Source organism: Plecotus auritus (genome assembly GCF_963455305.1).
Source record: "Plecotus auritus genome assembly, chromosome: X".
Taxonomy (NCBI): Eukaryota; Metazoa; Chordata; class Mammalia; order Chiroptera; family Vespertilionidae; genus Plecotus; species Plecotus auritus.
The window spans coordinates 53,408,292-53,424,910 of NC_137784.1; positions in this window are offsets into that span (position 1 = coordinate 53,408,292).

Sequence of the window (16,619 nt, forward strand, 5' to 3'; positions counted from 1 at the left end):
GGGGACCCAGACTCATACGGGGAGAAACTGGACTGTCTGGCATCGGGCTGGAACATGAGGGTGTTTTTCTCTCAGAGGTGCTTGCAGCGATCACTGTTCCTGCATGGTGCTATGGGACACAGAGACCCGGGAACCTCTTTGGGGCAGGGCTGATGGTGAGCCATTGCTGTTTGCTCCACCCTGGTGATTCCCTGAGACCCTGCCCCAACCAATTTACAACCCCATCCAAGCTGTGCACAGGGGCTTTTGCATATGAATGGGCTGGCCCTTTGCAATCTGAAACCTAACATACTACAGCTGGTTCAGAGAGCACCAGAGCCTCCAAAAGAAGGCCCAAGGCTCCACATCAGCTTGCATTGCTTCACAGCTGGCCCTCATCTGAACACCTCCAAACCCCAAACAAAGAGGAGGAATCTATAGATCTCTCTGTAGCTCCTGCTGGGTGGCCTCGGGCAGTGTCTGACTTTGCACCTCCTTGGAGATCCAAGAGCCAGTGTACCCAGTGGTCAGAGTGAGACGATCCAGATTACAACTCTTCAGATCCATAAGAGACACACTCAGGGGGCAGACTCAATGAGAGCCAAAGCCCCACTGAAGCAAGTCTTCCCCCATAAGGGTGTCTCCAGCACAAAAGTTCTCCCATCATAGACACAACTGATCCTCACAGCCAATTGGCCTGGAGGTCAATTTCTTCCAGTGATACCAACAACAATCAAGGCTTAACTACAACAAGACTGAGCACACAGCCCACAAAGGGGTACACCAAGAGTGTCCACCTCAGGTAATTAGGGAGGCTGAGCCACTGGGCCCTATTGGACACCTAGCACACAAGGCCACTCCATCAACACAGGGAAGCAGCCAAAATGTGGAGACAAAGAAACAGGTCACAAATGAAAGAAATGGAGGAAAGCACACTACTGGATATAGAGTTCAAAACCACGGTTATAAGGTTACTCAAGAATCTTCTAGAAACCTCTGATAAATTTAGTGAGACCCTCAAGGATATGAAAAAGGACCGAGTAGAAATTAAGCATGCACTGACTGAAATAAAGAATAATATATAGAGGTTCAACAGCAGACTAGAGGATCGCAAGAATCAAGTCAAAGATTTGAAATACGAAGAAGCAAAAAACACCCAACTGGAAAAGAAAAAAGAAAAAAGAATCCAAAAATATGAAGATAGTGTAAGGAGCCTCTGGGACAACCTCAAGCATACCAACATCCAAATTATGGGGGTGCCGGAAGAAGAGAGAGCAAGATATTGAAACCCTATTTGAAGAAATAATGACAGAAAACTTCCCCTACCTGGTGAAAGAAATAGACTTACAAGTCCAGGAAGCACAGAGAACCCCAAACAAGGGGAATCCAAAGAGGACCACACCAAGACACATCGTAATTAAAATGCCAAGAGCAAAAGACAAAGAGAGAATCTTAAAAGCAGCAAGAGAAAAACAGTTATTTACAAGGGAGTACCCATATCACTGTCAGCTGATTTCTCAACAGAAACTATGCAGGCCAGAAGGGAGTGGCAAGAAATATTCAAAGTGATGAATAACAAGAACCTACAACCAAGATTACTCTACCCAGAAAAGCTATCATTCAGAATTGAAGGTCAGATAAAGAGCTTCACAGACAATAAAAAGCTAAAGGAGTTCATCACCACCAAACCAGTATTATATGAAATGCTGAAGGGTATTCTTTAAGAAGAGGAAGAAGAAGAAAAAGGTAAAGATAAAAATTATGAACAACAAAGTGACAATAAATACATATCTATCAACAAGTGAATCTAAAAATCAAGTGAATAAAAAGTCTGATGAACAGAATAAACTGGTGAATATAATAGAATCAGGGGCATAGAAAGGGAGTGGACTGACAATTCTTGGTGGGAAGGGGGTTTGGGGGGTGCAGGAGGAGACTGGACAAAAATTGTACACCTATGGATGAGGACAGTGTGGGGGGAGGTAATGAGAGAGGGTGGGGTGGGAACCAGGTGGAGGGGAGCTAAGGGGGTAAAAAGAGGAACAACTGTAATAATCTGAACAATAAAGATTCATTTTTTTAAAAAAGGGAGAAAGGGAACAAACAAAAAAATAGCTCCCAGTAATTGAGGGTGTGCCAAGACAAGTAAGTGTAACAAAGGTGAGGATTTCAGACAGATTCTAGATTCAGGCTAATGGAAAAACCTCAGACAACAGCTTGCATAAAGAATGCAAATATATACAGTTCTGTAGGACTGCAAGCCTAAAAACTGCTGTCCCTCAGAGCCAGACAGTCTGGAGGCATTCCTTGGGCTGAAGCCACAAAAACTAGGGCTCCAGATGAGTGTACAAGCTCCTTGTTGAGAGATACTGGTGAGGTGTAGCAAGGAAGAGGGAGATCACAAAGATGGCACCCCCCAAGCCAATGTTCCTTGAGAGCATCTCCACAGCTTCTAGATGTGTGCCAAACTAGAAGTCTGCCTCTAAGGCCAAAGCTCTAGTACTAGCAAGTAGGCCTTTTTTACAGAAAAGCTGAAGTTGTGTGTAAGCCTATTCTCTGTGCAGTGTCCTGAGAGTGGTAGCCTGCCAACAACTGTTATAGTCCTATGGGACTCAGGAATGCAAGATCCCTGCCAGAGCCAGGTGATCAAGGTGTGTCCCCTGTGTCCCCTGGGTGGCATCTCTAAAAACCAGGGCATCAGATGTAAAAACTGAAGCATCAGTCACATATAAGAGCTCCCCTTCTAGAAATGCTGGAACTCTGGAGTATGGCAGAAGGAGGGCACAAAGATAATGCCTGCCTTCCAATGTCTTTGGAAAGGTTTACAGCTAGCCCTTAGGTGTGTGTTTAATTAGTAGCTGGCCTCTTAGGCTACAGCTATGATGATAAGTTAATAGGCCTTTGTACAGAAAGATTGAGTTCCTGGGCCTTTTGCTTCTTGCCATGCCCTGGTAGCTTTTTAGGAACACTTTCTTCATTGGTTGTAGTCCTGTGGGACTTGCAAGTATAAGCCTTCCTGGCCATCAAAGCCAGGAGATATAGAGGTGTTCCCCTGGGAGAACCTAAAAAATCAGGGTACCAGAGAAGGATATAAGATCCTTTCTGTAAGATACTGGTAAGCTGGAACAAGACAGAGGGAGAGCACAACCATTGCATTCACTGACCTCCATCCCCTAAGACAGGCGTCCTCAAACTACGGTCCGTGGGCCACATGCGGCCCGCCGAGGACATTTATCCGACCCACCGGGTGCCACTGCTGGTCCTGCTTAGCAGCCAACTCTTCCCGGGCCCGCAGTGCGCATAGGAATTTGTTCATAGTTTTTTTTTTAAACTATAGTACGGCCCTCCAATGGTCTGAGGGACAGTGAACTAGCCCCCTGTTTAAAAAGTTTGAGGACCCCTGCCCTAAGAGCTCCTCCATAGGCCTCTATAATATCAATAACATATAAAAACTGTAAGCTCCAACATAGTGCACATGCATCCCCCTATTTTGTGCTATTGTCATTCTTTATACATGATAATCCCATTAACACAGTTAAGTAGTTATTGTTTTATGCATTCACCTTTTATTTATTTATTTATTTATTTATTTATTTATTATTTATTATTTATTGTTTAAAGTATCTTATCTAAAAGAGTAATATGCAAATTGATCATCACTCCGCTACACCCACCAGCCACGCCCACCAGCCAATCAGGAGCGAATATGCAAATAAACCCAACCAAGATGACTACAGCCACAGAGAGCAGGAGGGAGGCTTGGGTTTCCCCGGCAATGGAGGAAGCCAAGCTTTCCGCCTGCCCTTGCCTGCCTAGGCCTCCACTCAAGGCTACAAAGTTTCAATGATAGAAGATACATAAATCCAAACAGAAATGGCGGAAGCCATGGAGCTGGAAAGAGCAGGAGGATAGGGTTGCCCACGGCGATGGAGGAAGCCAAGCTTCTGCAGCCCTGGCCGTCCCAGGCCTCGCTTAAGGCTACAAAGTTTCAATTATAGAAGATACATAAATCCCAACAGAAATGGCTGCAGCCTCGGAGCAAGCAGAAGGCTTGGCTCCGCTCCAGGCTACATAGTTTCAATTGTAGAAGATAAATAAACCCCAGATACCAGGGCCTCCACTTGGGTCGCCAGGGGGCGTGGCTGGCCTGCAAACCACCACAGGCCCCTCTCCCAGGCTGCCCCACGCCCCAAGGGAACCCCCACCCTGATCTGGGACACCCTTCAGGGCAAACCAGCTGGCCCCTACCTGTGCACCAAGCCTCTATCCTATCTAATAAGAGTAATATGCAGATTGACCATCACTCCAACACACAAGATGGCTGCCCCCATGTGGTCAAAGATCCTTCCCCCATGTGGACACAAGATGGCCATCATAAGATGGCCAGCAAGGGAGGGCAGTTGGGAGGGACAGGCCTGCAAGGGAGGGCAGTTGTTGGCGATCAGGCCTGCAGGGAAAGGCAGTTGGGAGGGACCCAGGCCTGCAGGGGAGAGCAGTTGGGGGGTACCAGGCCTGCAGGGGAGGGCAGTTAGGGGTGACCAGGCCTGCAGGGGAGGGCAGTTAGGGGTGACCAGGCCTGCAGGGGAAGGCAGTTAGGGGCAAACAGGCTTGCCAGGGAGCAGTTAGACATCAATCAGGCTGGCAGGGGAGTGGTTAGGGGATGATCAGGCTGGCAGGCAGAAGCAGTTAGGGGCAATCAGGAAGGCAAGCAGGCGAGCAGTTGGGAGCCAGCAGTCCTGGATTGTGATAGGGATGTCCGACTGCCCGTTTAGGCCCAATCCCACTGGGATCGGGCCTAAACGGGCAGTCGGACATGCCTGGAGGGGTCCCAGATTGGAGAGGGTGCAGGCTGGGCTGAGGGACACCTCTCTCTCCCATGCACTAATTTCATGCACTGGGCCTCTAGTTACATATATTAGTACATATATCTCCTTTTTTTCCCCATTGACCTTCCCCCAGCCTCCCCTACCCTCTGTCGCATGCCCTCATCCCACTGCCCCAGTGTCTTGTGTCCATTGGTGTGCTTATATGCATGCATACAAGTCCTTTGGTTGATCTATTTCCCTCCCTCTTCAACACTACCCAGCCTTCCTGCTGTAATTTGACAGTCTGTTCAGTGCTTTACTGCCTCTGTATCTATCTTTTTATTCATCAGGTTATAATGTTCTTTACTTTCCATAAATGAGTGAGATCATGTGGTATTTTTCTTTCATTGCCTGGCTTATTTCACTTAACATAATGCTCTCCAGGTCCATCCATGCTGCTGCAAATGATAAGAATTCCTTCTTTTTTATAGCAGCATAGTATTCCATTGTGTAGATTTGCCATAGTTTTCTAATCCACTCATCTGTTGTGCATTCACCTTTTAATTAGTTAGTAAAAGATAAGAGCAAAATTACATGTTTTATACTGTCTTTATATTTATTTATGTAATTTCTTTTACCAGTCCTCTTTATTTCTTTGTATGGATCCAAGTTACCATATAATGTCCTTTTTTTTTTTTAGCTTGAAGGACTTCCTATTTCTTGCAGAGCATATCTTCTGGTGATGAATCCTCTCACTCTTTGTTTATCTGGGAATAGATTTACCTGTCATTTTTGAAAGACAATTCTGCATAACATATAATTCTTGATGGATGGTCTTTCTCAACACTTTAAATATGACATCACACTGTCTTCTGAAATATTTGTTTTTGATGAAAAAACAGGGATCCGTTGCCAGAGGCTAAAGTCTACAACAGTTAGCATATTAATGCAAAAAGAATAATTGGCCTTCCCATGGACTTTGATATTCATCAGGGCTGAAAATCAGCATAATAGTGTCCTGCTGTGGGCTCAATGGCTCAAGGCAATTCCCAAACCTGATAATCCTTTTACTGCTTACCAAACTTTACCTTTGATATACCTGTATGCATTGCTAAAGGGAAAATGTGTATTCAAGTAAATAAATAGTGGACGAGGCCAGAAGTTGGTGTGCCTCTTGCAGAAGGAGATCTTCACCTGGCCCCCCATGCCTTCTAAATTTATATTTCTTGTATAGCATTTTCATTTGTGCATCAGCCCCTCCTTCAGATCCTGAACCCCACCGCGAAGGTTGCGGCAATCCCTAGTATGTGAGAAATGATTTTTCTCTTCCTGCTCTCAAGATTTTTTCTTTGACTTTCATCAATGTGCTTGTGATGTGCCCAGGTGTTGATCTCTCTTGTGTTTTTTTTTTATTTGCAGATCATTGACTTTCTTGGATATGTAGGTCAGTGTTTATTATCAAATTTGGGAAATTTTCAGCTATTATTTCTTCAAATATTTTCTGCTATTTTCTCTTTCTCCCTTCCTTCAGGGATTCCCATTATGCATATGCTGGCATGTCCCCCAGAAAGGACTCTTGGGCTCTGTTCTTCTTTATTCATTCTGTTTTCTTTTTGTCTTGCAGAGTAGATAATCTCAACTGACCTATGTTAAAACTCACCAATTCTTTCTTCTGCCAGCTCAAATCTGCTGTGAATTTTTCATTTCAATTACTGTATTTTTCAGCTCCAGAATTTGTATTTGGCTCTTTTTAAATAATTTATATGTCTTTACTGATACTCTATTTGGTGAGACATCAGTCTCTCACTTTAATTCTTTAGGCATGGTTTCCTTTAGTTCTTTGAATATACTTATAATATCTGATTTAAAGTCTATCTAGTAAGTCCAATATTTGAGCTCATTCAGACAATTTCTAACAACTGCTTTTTTTCCTGTATGTCCCATACTTTCCTGTTTCTGCGGGTGACTAATAATTTCAGATAATATGTTGTAACAACTTTAGTATCAGATTCCCCTACCCCCAGGACTTGTTATTATTGTTGTGGATATTGTTACTACTTATTTGTTTTGTGACATTCCTGGGTTAATTCTGTAGATTTTGTATTCTCTGTGTTATGGGGACCCTGAGTTCTCTGATAGATTTTTTTAAGTCTTTGTTTTTATTTTTAAGCCTAGTTTCCTAAAGATCACACCTGGGTTTATGTTCAGCCAATGATCAATCAGAAGATTTCCTTAAATGCCTTGAGCAAGTAAGGCTTCCACTCTTTATCAAGAAAACCCATATATGGTTCTGGCCCATGTGGCTCGGTTGGTTGGAGTGTCATCCTGTGCAGCAGAGGGTCGCAGGTTTGATTCCCCATCAGGGCACATACCTAGATTTCAGGTTTGATCCTTAGTCAGGGAGTATATAGGAGGCAAATGATTGATGTATCTCTCTCACATCAATGTATCTCTCTCTCTCTCTCTCTCTCTCTCTCTCTCTCTCTCTCTCTCTCTCTCTCTCTCTCTCTCTCTCTCTCTCTCTCTCCCTCCCTCCCTCCCTCCCTCCCCCCTCCCTCTCTAAAATCAGTAATGTATGAAAGCATACCTTCAAACTTCAGGCAGTTTACAAGTCAGCCTTAGCTTTCACCTTTTGTTTGTTAAGACCAGACAATTGTGTGACTGGGGCCTTCTCATTTTCCAGCCTTCTAAATCCTCAAGAATTTTTTCAAAGTTCCCTATAGTCTAGCTTAAAAGTCTTCTTTTTAAATTTTTGACCAAACTTTTGTTTGTCCCAACTGAAATCACAGCCTTAGGGAGCTGCAAAATTACCAGCAAATTGTTATTGTTTTTTGGTAACATGATGGAGATATGACTTTGGTCACAGTGCTGTTCTCAGAGTCAAATCAAATAACCACAATTCCTTATGAATGGAGATTTTTCCTAGGTAGCTGCTAGTTGGGTCAAAATATTGACTATGCTCTGGGCACGGGCTTTTAAGGAGCTGCAAAAGGGGTCAGATCTCTCCACTGGCTGTCAGGCTGCTAGTATTTTATGGCTGCAGCACCTCTGAATTGGACACTTAGTCTGTTCCACCTTAATATCTTCAACTATTTCCACACCAATTCCACAGAGTTTTAATTAACATACCTCTTCAATACATTATAATTTTTCTTTTAAGTAATGCTTTTAGTCACATATTGAAACATTTGAAATGCAATGCTGCCATTATTTGTTTCTAAATACTTTGCATATTTCTGTTAGATTTCATCTTTAACTCAAGAGTTACTTAGTTTTTAAACTTCCAGATATATTTTGTTGTTGTTTTGTATTTTTTTTAATTTCAGAACACTGAAGATATTTTTCAACAGTCTTCTCACATCCAGTATTATCAACGAGAAGTCTAGTGTCACTCTTAGTCTCATTTCTTTGTGTTCAATCTGTTTTGTTTTCTGGAATGTATTAAGGTAATCTTAGTTCTTTAAATTCTAAAAATATTACCATAATATTTGTATTAGACAATAACCTACCAGGAACTAGATGGAACATTCAAAAGAATAACTCAAGAGAATTAAATGAAAGGTCAATTTGCAAGGGTATGAACTGGTTTATACCCTTGGGGTAACAACAAGGAGTTGTGAAGCTTCTAGAGCAGGGGTGGGCAAACTTTTTGACTCGAGGGCCACAATGGGTTCTTAAACTGGACCTGAGGGCCGGAACAAAAGCATGGATGGAGTGTTTGTGTGAACTAATATAAATTCAAAGTAAACATCATTACATAAAAGGGTACGGTCTTTTTTTTAAATTTCAATAGTTTTATTCATTTCAAACATTTTAACACCAGCGTTGATGCTAATGTGCAGTGGTGCATGTTAACACAAATGCCCTGTAGCACGCATTTTTACAGGCACAAGGGGGAGAAGCAAACGCAGCGCAAAATGCATTTGTTTTGCCGCTAACACATGTGGTTAGTGGCCACGGTAGCGTTACTGATACCGCATCCGTATCAGAAAAAAAAATGCAGCCGCAGCATGGCTAGTGTGACATGTCCTCTGTGTGTCTTTTTCCCTGCTGCGCGCGTCTGCAGTGGGAAAAAAAAAAACTGCAGTGGATACAAGCCCTAAAAGCTGAAAGTCTTTGTTGTTTTATTAACAAGTCATTGTGATGTACAGAATGTGGGAACAGGAAAAAATTGTGTTTGAATAGAGCTCTTAATCTTACCTCAGAAAGGCTCTGATACTGTGCTCTCCAGGGGCGTGTCTCCCTACATCACCACGATAACGTGTCTACGCATTCCCAGGGTGATGTCGGGGGACTCGTCCATGGGCATTACAAGGAACCTCTGGAAGATTGAGAGGTTGTTCCTTCTACTGAATGGGCGGATATAAATCCGCCCACTCAGGAGAAGGAGCTGCGGCCGTGTTTCCCGACGTTGCCATGTTAACACTGCTGCTGGTGAAGGAGCGGAGGGGAGAGCAAGAGAACCCTCCGCTCTTTTGGCTCCGCAGGCCGGATAGAATAGCCGAATGGGCCGGATCCGGCCCGCGGGCTGTAGTTTGCCCACGGCTGTTCTGGAGACTAGAAACAGCAAGAGAATTGTATCAACCATAGGCCTGCAGGGGTACAGGGAGAGAACAACTTTTGAAACTGGTGAGAGAGGTTTCCTACCAGGAGCTGTAACATAATGAAGCCATTGTTAAACCATGGTTCACCTTGGAATAATCATCCTGATCACTTCACCGCCCCCTGCCCCTCAGTCTCCTGCCACTGCTTCTAATTGGCCAAACCCAGAAAGCAGCCACAAAGGGATCCCTGATGATACAAACCATAGTGTTCAGCCTCCAGGTGCATAGGACAAGATGAAAAAGAATAATCTAATGGCACAAAATTCGGGCATCTTTCATTCATTCCAGTCAGGACTCTGTGGAACCTTTCAATCTGTATATTTGGTCTTTATTTAGCTAAGAAAAGTTTTCCTATGGTATTTCCTTAAATAGTTTCTTCACTCCAAGTACACTATTCTTTTTTTGGAAGTTATATGGTTATTAAAACTAATGAATTTATCTTCCATCTCCCAATTTTTCTTTTGCATTTTCCATTTCTCTGTATTTTGTGCTGCATTTTATAGGGCAAAATTTTGGCCTTATCTTCCAGCTTGCCAATTAACTCTTCACTTATGCCAATTGTGCTACAAAGTTCATTGACTGAGTTTTAGATATTTTTTCAATTATTTACTTTCCAAAATCTCTAAACTTTCTTTTTTCATAGAATCCTATTTGTGATTTATAAACTCAATAACCTCCCTTAACACTCTGACAATATTAATTATTTTGTCTTATCTTATTTTTTCTGGTATCTATTTCTTTGGTGTTAATTCTATTTGTTGAGGTTGGTGTCTCTTTCATGGTACTGATTTACCTCAAATGCTTGATGTTTCCTTACTGTGTGCTAAAGTGTCCATAAAATGTGCATCTGTTTACAACAGTCTACCACCAGTGATTATGGGAGATGTGTGGGATATACTGCCAGGCAAGATGTATCAGAGACTAAATAAGACAAAAATTACTCCTATCACTGTTAGTATTGTTGTGGGAGTTCTACTTAAGACAAGAAAATTGAATGAGGTATAAAAAATGAAATTAAAATATACATTATTATTTGCATAGGTTATTGACCACATAATACACCAAAATGAAATAGTTCAGACAATTTCAGGATCAGGTTAAGGCCTGGGATTCTGTTTCCAGGAAGGATGAAAGCAATATATTCCACCTTGTCTCCTACTGAAAGCAGTTATAAAACCTGAACAGAATACATGGAACAGCTATTTTAAAAAAAAGGAAATGTAAATAATACATGAATTGAGGGAACAAAACTAGAATTCAAAGTGTCACTGAAGTGGTGGTAAGTTTAGCATTTTTTCCTTTGTTATCCCCAGCCTGGACTCAAGGTAGCCCCCAAATCAGAAGTTGGTTTCAATCCAAACAGAGATCTCTGGGAAAAGCCCTTTAGTTCAAGCTTCAGGAGTGCTAACATGGTCTCCTAGAAGCCACAGTAATGACAGTATAAGCCTACAGTCACTTAAAACTCTGATGGAAGAGGACTTTCCTCTCTGATCAAAGGAGCTGTGGTCCCAAGAGGGTGGAGTGAACCCACATTGCTTTTATTTATTCTCCCTGTCTTGTTGCCATTGGGCTCCTGATACAGAAACAGTCACAGGAAGCATATAGCAGAACAAGGTAAATAAAACCAGTTTCCTGACTGGAGGACCAAGAAGCAGAGCCACAATAACTGAAAAGTACTAGAGAGATTGCCTAAAGGTAGGAGCTCAGGAAAGTGACTCTGTAAAATTGTCTATGAACACCTGGGCTCACTGTCAAGTATGTATGTGTGCACATTATTTTATTTTTTAAACAATTTTTAAAATATATTTTATTGATTTTTTTTTTTTTTTTACAGAGGGGAAGGGAGAGGGATAGAGAGTTAGAAACATCAATGAGAGAGAAACATCCATCAGCTGCCTCATGCACACCCCCTACTGGGGATGTGCCCACAACCAAGGTACATGCCCTTGACCAGAATCACACCTGGGACCCTTCAGTCCTCAGGCCAACGCTCTGTCCACTGAGCCAAACCGATTAGGGCAAGTGTACATTATTTTAAATGACATACCAAAGCTATATCAAACAAACATTAATAAAAATAGGCATGGCTATATTTATATCAGAAAAAGTAGACTTCAGAGCACAGGGACATAATGCAGTGATTAAAGAATTAACTCACCAAGAATACACAATCCTCAATGTGTATGCAGCTAACAACAGAGCCTCAAAATATACGAAATACAAACTGATGATTTAAAAGGCTAAAGGGGAAATAGACAAATCCACAATTATATTTGGAGACCAACACTCCCCTATCATTAATTGATAAAACTATTAAACAGAAAATTAGCAAGGATATAGCAAAAGTGAACAACCACAAACAACTAACTAAATAAAATTAATATTAATAAAACACTCTACTCAACAACAGCATAATACACATTCTTTTCAAGTGCACATGGAACATTCACAAAGGTGTATTATATACTGGCATAAAAACTTACATCAGACTTCACTTCAGAAACCATAGAAGCAAGAAGAGAGTATAGTGAAATATTTAGTGTTGAAAGAAAAATACTACTAACCTGGAATTTTATATTCAGTAAAATTATGCTTAAAAAATGAGAGAAATAAAGACTTTCTCAGACAAACAAAAACCAAGGGAATTTGTCACCTGTAGATCTGCCTTGAAAGAAATATTAATAGAAGTTCTTCAGAGAGAAAGCAAATTATATAGGTCAGAAACTAGTATCTACATTAAGAAAGGAAGAGCATTAGAAAGTAATAAAAAAAAGGGTAAAAATATTTTATTTTTCTTCCGCTTAATAAATATATAACTGTTTCTTCAAAATAATAATACCAACAGTTGGGTGAGAGCAGCATCGTGATGGCCTGTTTCATTCACTTTGTCCCTCTTCTTTAAGTTAAAACAGTAGGACATCCATAGCCCAACAAAGGATCCACTGCACAGCACACCAGGATGTCTGAGAGATCCATACAGCTGTACATCTGAAGGTGAATGGGTCGAACTTCATGCAGGCAGCAGAAATACTAGTAGAGGAGTAGCAGCAGAGAAGCCCAAGAATTGAGGTTCCAGGAACCATGGTGGCACCTGAAACCCAGCCTCTTCCTCCTCTAGCAATAATGACAGTGCCTGTGAGCCTGGCCCCCAGAAGCAGGGACTGCACTGAAGATCCCAGTGGCCCCAGCCTTGGTGGCATCATCTGTGACCTAAGGCTCCAGGAACCATAGCAGTGCCTATGACCCAGACACCCCTAGCCACAAAGGCACCTACAACCCCAGCTCCCACCTCCCACTACCCCTCACTGTGGTTGTTGTGCCCATGACACAGGTGACCCCAGATTCAGTGGAGCCACCCACCATGATGGTGACTCTGGTGGCAATGCCCGTGACTACAGTGAAACTGGCAGAAGCAAGGCACCAGTGACTTCAGAGGCACAAGCAGTAACAACAAGGGCAGTACAGAGCAGTGGAGGGTGGAAAATGCTGGTATTCCAACATAACCAGAGATACCCCAGCTAAGAAAAACCAAAGCCTTGTACTATAGTGCCAACTAATGAAAATAAAAAGAAAGGCCTCTAATTAGTTGAACTGTTAGAATCAAAGTAAATAAAGCCTTACTTAAATAAAATAAAAAAAGTGTTTGCTACTTCAAATGCTGTGGCAGAAAAACAATTCATCAAGCACCCTGAAAGATCATGGTAACAGAGTATCACAAAAAGAAAATGGCAATTTACCAGAAACAAAACTTAAAGTCATGGAAGATTGTGATCTAACTGATAGAGAATTCAAAATAGGTGTCATAGGGAGATAGAAAATAGCGGCCGAATAGGCAGACATGTCCTGCACCTTGTCTCGGAACCAGACTGGAAATAAAACTAAATCAGAGACCATCCACCCGGAATTAATGAATTAGACACAGCTGAGGAGAGAGTTCACAACAAGCAAGGACAGAGGATGCCTAGAGACCGGTAGGAACAGGGACATGAGATTGAGAGGGGTGGCCAGCCAGTGGGCCAAGAGGGTGAGGAGGAAGCTTCATTGCACAAAAGCCATGTCCCTTGGTGACAGGTGTAACATCCAACTGTGGTCTTAGCCACAGGACTGCTGGCTAAGACCACAGCCATGAAAGGCAGCCCAAAACTGGCCCAAGCAATGTGGTGCTGTGGGGAGAGAAACTCACAGTTTTGTGGTTGCTTTGGTTTGGTTTTGTCTTTGCTTTTATGCAGTAAACTCAGAACAGGACTTTTCTATTGCACTCACTCACTCAAGACATTGGTGCAGGGAGAGTGGCACACACTTGAGATGCCTGAGGAGAGGCTGGGGAGGGAAGCAGGGCAGGGAGACGTGGCCAGGAGTCCTGCATTGGGACATTCTTAAGCTCCCAAACCTAAGTGGCCATTTCTCCCTTGAAGAGCTAGCCCCTCCCAGTAGCCTCAAGGCAGGTAATACAGCCTGCCACAACCTTCCTGCAGTTTGAGCTTTACAAAGGAAACAAAGGCAAAGGTCAAGTTTATGGGTCTGAATAGGCCCAAAGAGCCCTCAGTGACTGGATTGGAAGAGGGGCCAATGTGCCCTGCTATTCTGGGAACCAGACTGATAAAAACTCCAGGTTGCCAGTTAACCCCATTGGTCTCCATACAAGGATCTCTAACCACCAAGGCCAGAGTAATATTTTGGATCACTTGCAGAGGAGAAGTTCTGGGTCAGGAAAAAAACACCCACCTTACTCCCTGAAAGCGAAAGAGCAGCAACGCCAACTAAAGCCCTGTCAGAAACAGATGCTTGAGTGATTAAGACTGACAGCTGGCAGATAAGATAGGCACAGAAAGCAGATTGGCCCCACCAGCTTGCAGCCAAGGCCTATGTAGACAGACACAAGCAGAGGACCTGTGGACTGCTTGGAGCTTCAAGCAGGGTGCTAAAAGCCACAAGACAGTGCCTGACAGTGGCCACCACATAAGTACCTAGCAGGAAGCCCAGAATGAGACAGAACAGAAGTTTGGGAACCTAAGCCAGCTCCCATGGGATATTAAAACTATGCTGAAGTGAAAGACACTTCACTTTTTTATTTTTTAATATTTATTCTTTTTTATTTTTCATTTTACCTTATTTCATTTTATTTTTTACTTTTTTTGCACCCTATTCTTCCTCACTTCTCTTTCCTCCCATTTTTCTTCTCCTTTTCCCATTTTAGTTTTTCTATTTTCTTTCTACTTCCCTATTTTTTAAAAATGGATCTTCTTTATCTGCTTTATTGATGTGTTATTATTCTGGTCTCTGTTGGTTTATTTATATATTTAATTTTCTCTTCCCTGCTCTTACTCCATTTCCCTTTCTCTTTTCTTTCTCTTCACTACTCATTTTTTTTCTTGCTATTGTCTCTTCTCTTGCTCATCTTTTCTCCTAATTTTTAAACTTGTTTCACTTCCTAAGTTTAGGCATATCTGCCCTCTCCTCTATTCTCCTTTTCAAAAAAATTATTTTTATTTATTTATTTTTCTTCTTGTCTTCTAATTTCTTTTGACCCTTCTCTATTTTAAAGAAAGGATGGTCCCTCCCTTATTCATTCAATTCTTCAACCTTATTTTTTCTATTTAAGCTCTGCGTCTACAGATTCTGCCCCCTCCTTTTTTTCTGTTTTTTTGTTTGTTTGTTTGTTTGTGCTTTTTGGTTTGTTTGTTTTGCTGCTTTCTCCCCATAGTCTTTCTTTTTCTTTTTTTTTCCCCTCGCTGTCACTCTTGTTCTCTTTTCTCTTCTCCTAATTCTCTTTTCCCTGGTGGTCACTTTTATTGGGTTTATAGGTGTCTTATGTCAATTTGTATTCTGTTCCTTCCATGTCATGTCTTGTTGTGTTGTATTTAGTGCTATTCAGGCAGCTCCTCCACATTAGTTGGCATAATGTGAAAGGGAGCAAACCATATAAACAGACACCCTGAGAGGCGATTCCATCCACAAATGGGAAAATAATATTCAAGACCCAACTACATCAGGAGAAACCAGTTATCTCAAGTAGGGGCCTCCCTAGAACACCCAGCCCAGGAGACCTGAGAGACTGAACCACTGGGACCCACAAAACAGCTACTACATAAGACCAATTCAAAAAATCTGGGTGGCATAGCATTTTGATCTAATACATAGAAACAATTACAAAGGAAGAGCAAAAATGGGGAGACAAAGAAACAACTCCAAAATGAAAGAAAAGGAGGAATCTCCAGAAAAGAAACAAAAAAATGGAGGCAAGCAATTTGTCAGAGAAGGAATTCAGAGCAATAGTTATAAGGATGCTCAAAAGTCTGGATGAGAAATGCACCATGTGTAAGAATCAAGAGGAAATGAAGAATGACATAGCTGCAATAAAGAACACCCTGGAAGGTTTCAACAGTAGACTATAAGAAGCTGAGGACCACATCAGCGAATTAGAAGACAAGGTAGAAAAAACAAGCAAACACACAAGCAGAGCAGCAACTGGAAAAAAATTAAAAAGCAGGAGGAGAGTCTAAGGGAGCTCTGGAACAACATGAAGTGAAACAACATCCATATAATAGGGGTACCAGAAGGAGAGGAAGATGAGCAAAGAAGAGAAAACCTGTTTGAAGAAATAATGACAGAAAAATTCCCTGATATTGGGAAGAAAAATGTCACACAAGTCCAAGAAGCATACAGAGTCCCAAACAAGATGAACCCAAAAGGACGGACACCAAGACACATCATAATTAAATTGGCAAGCACCAATGGCAAAGTAAGAATCTTAAAGGCTGCCAGCAAGAGAGAGAAAGTTGCCTACAAGGGATCTCCTGTTAGACTATCAACTGATTTCTCAACAGAAACACATCAGGCCAGAAGGGAATTGAATGAAATATACAAAGTGATGCAAAACAAGGACTGAATCCAAGAATACTATACCCAGCAAGGCTATCATTCAAATTGAAAGGGAAATCAGGAGCTTCACAGACAAAAAAAAAATGGCTAAGGGAGTTTATTACCACCAGGCCAGCAGTGCAAGAAATACAAAAGGGATTTTTGTAAAAAGAAGAAATAAAAAAGGGAAGAAGGAACACAGGCATAAAGAATAAAAATGGCAACAAATGAGTACCTATCAATAAGAACTTTAAACATAAATGGATTAAATAGTCCAATTAAAAAACATAGGGTAGCGGAATGGATAAGAAAACATGACCTGGAGGTGCAAAAGGGCTGGTTGAGCAACCACAGACAGCAACTGAAGTTC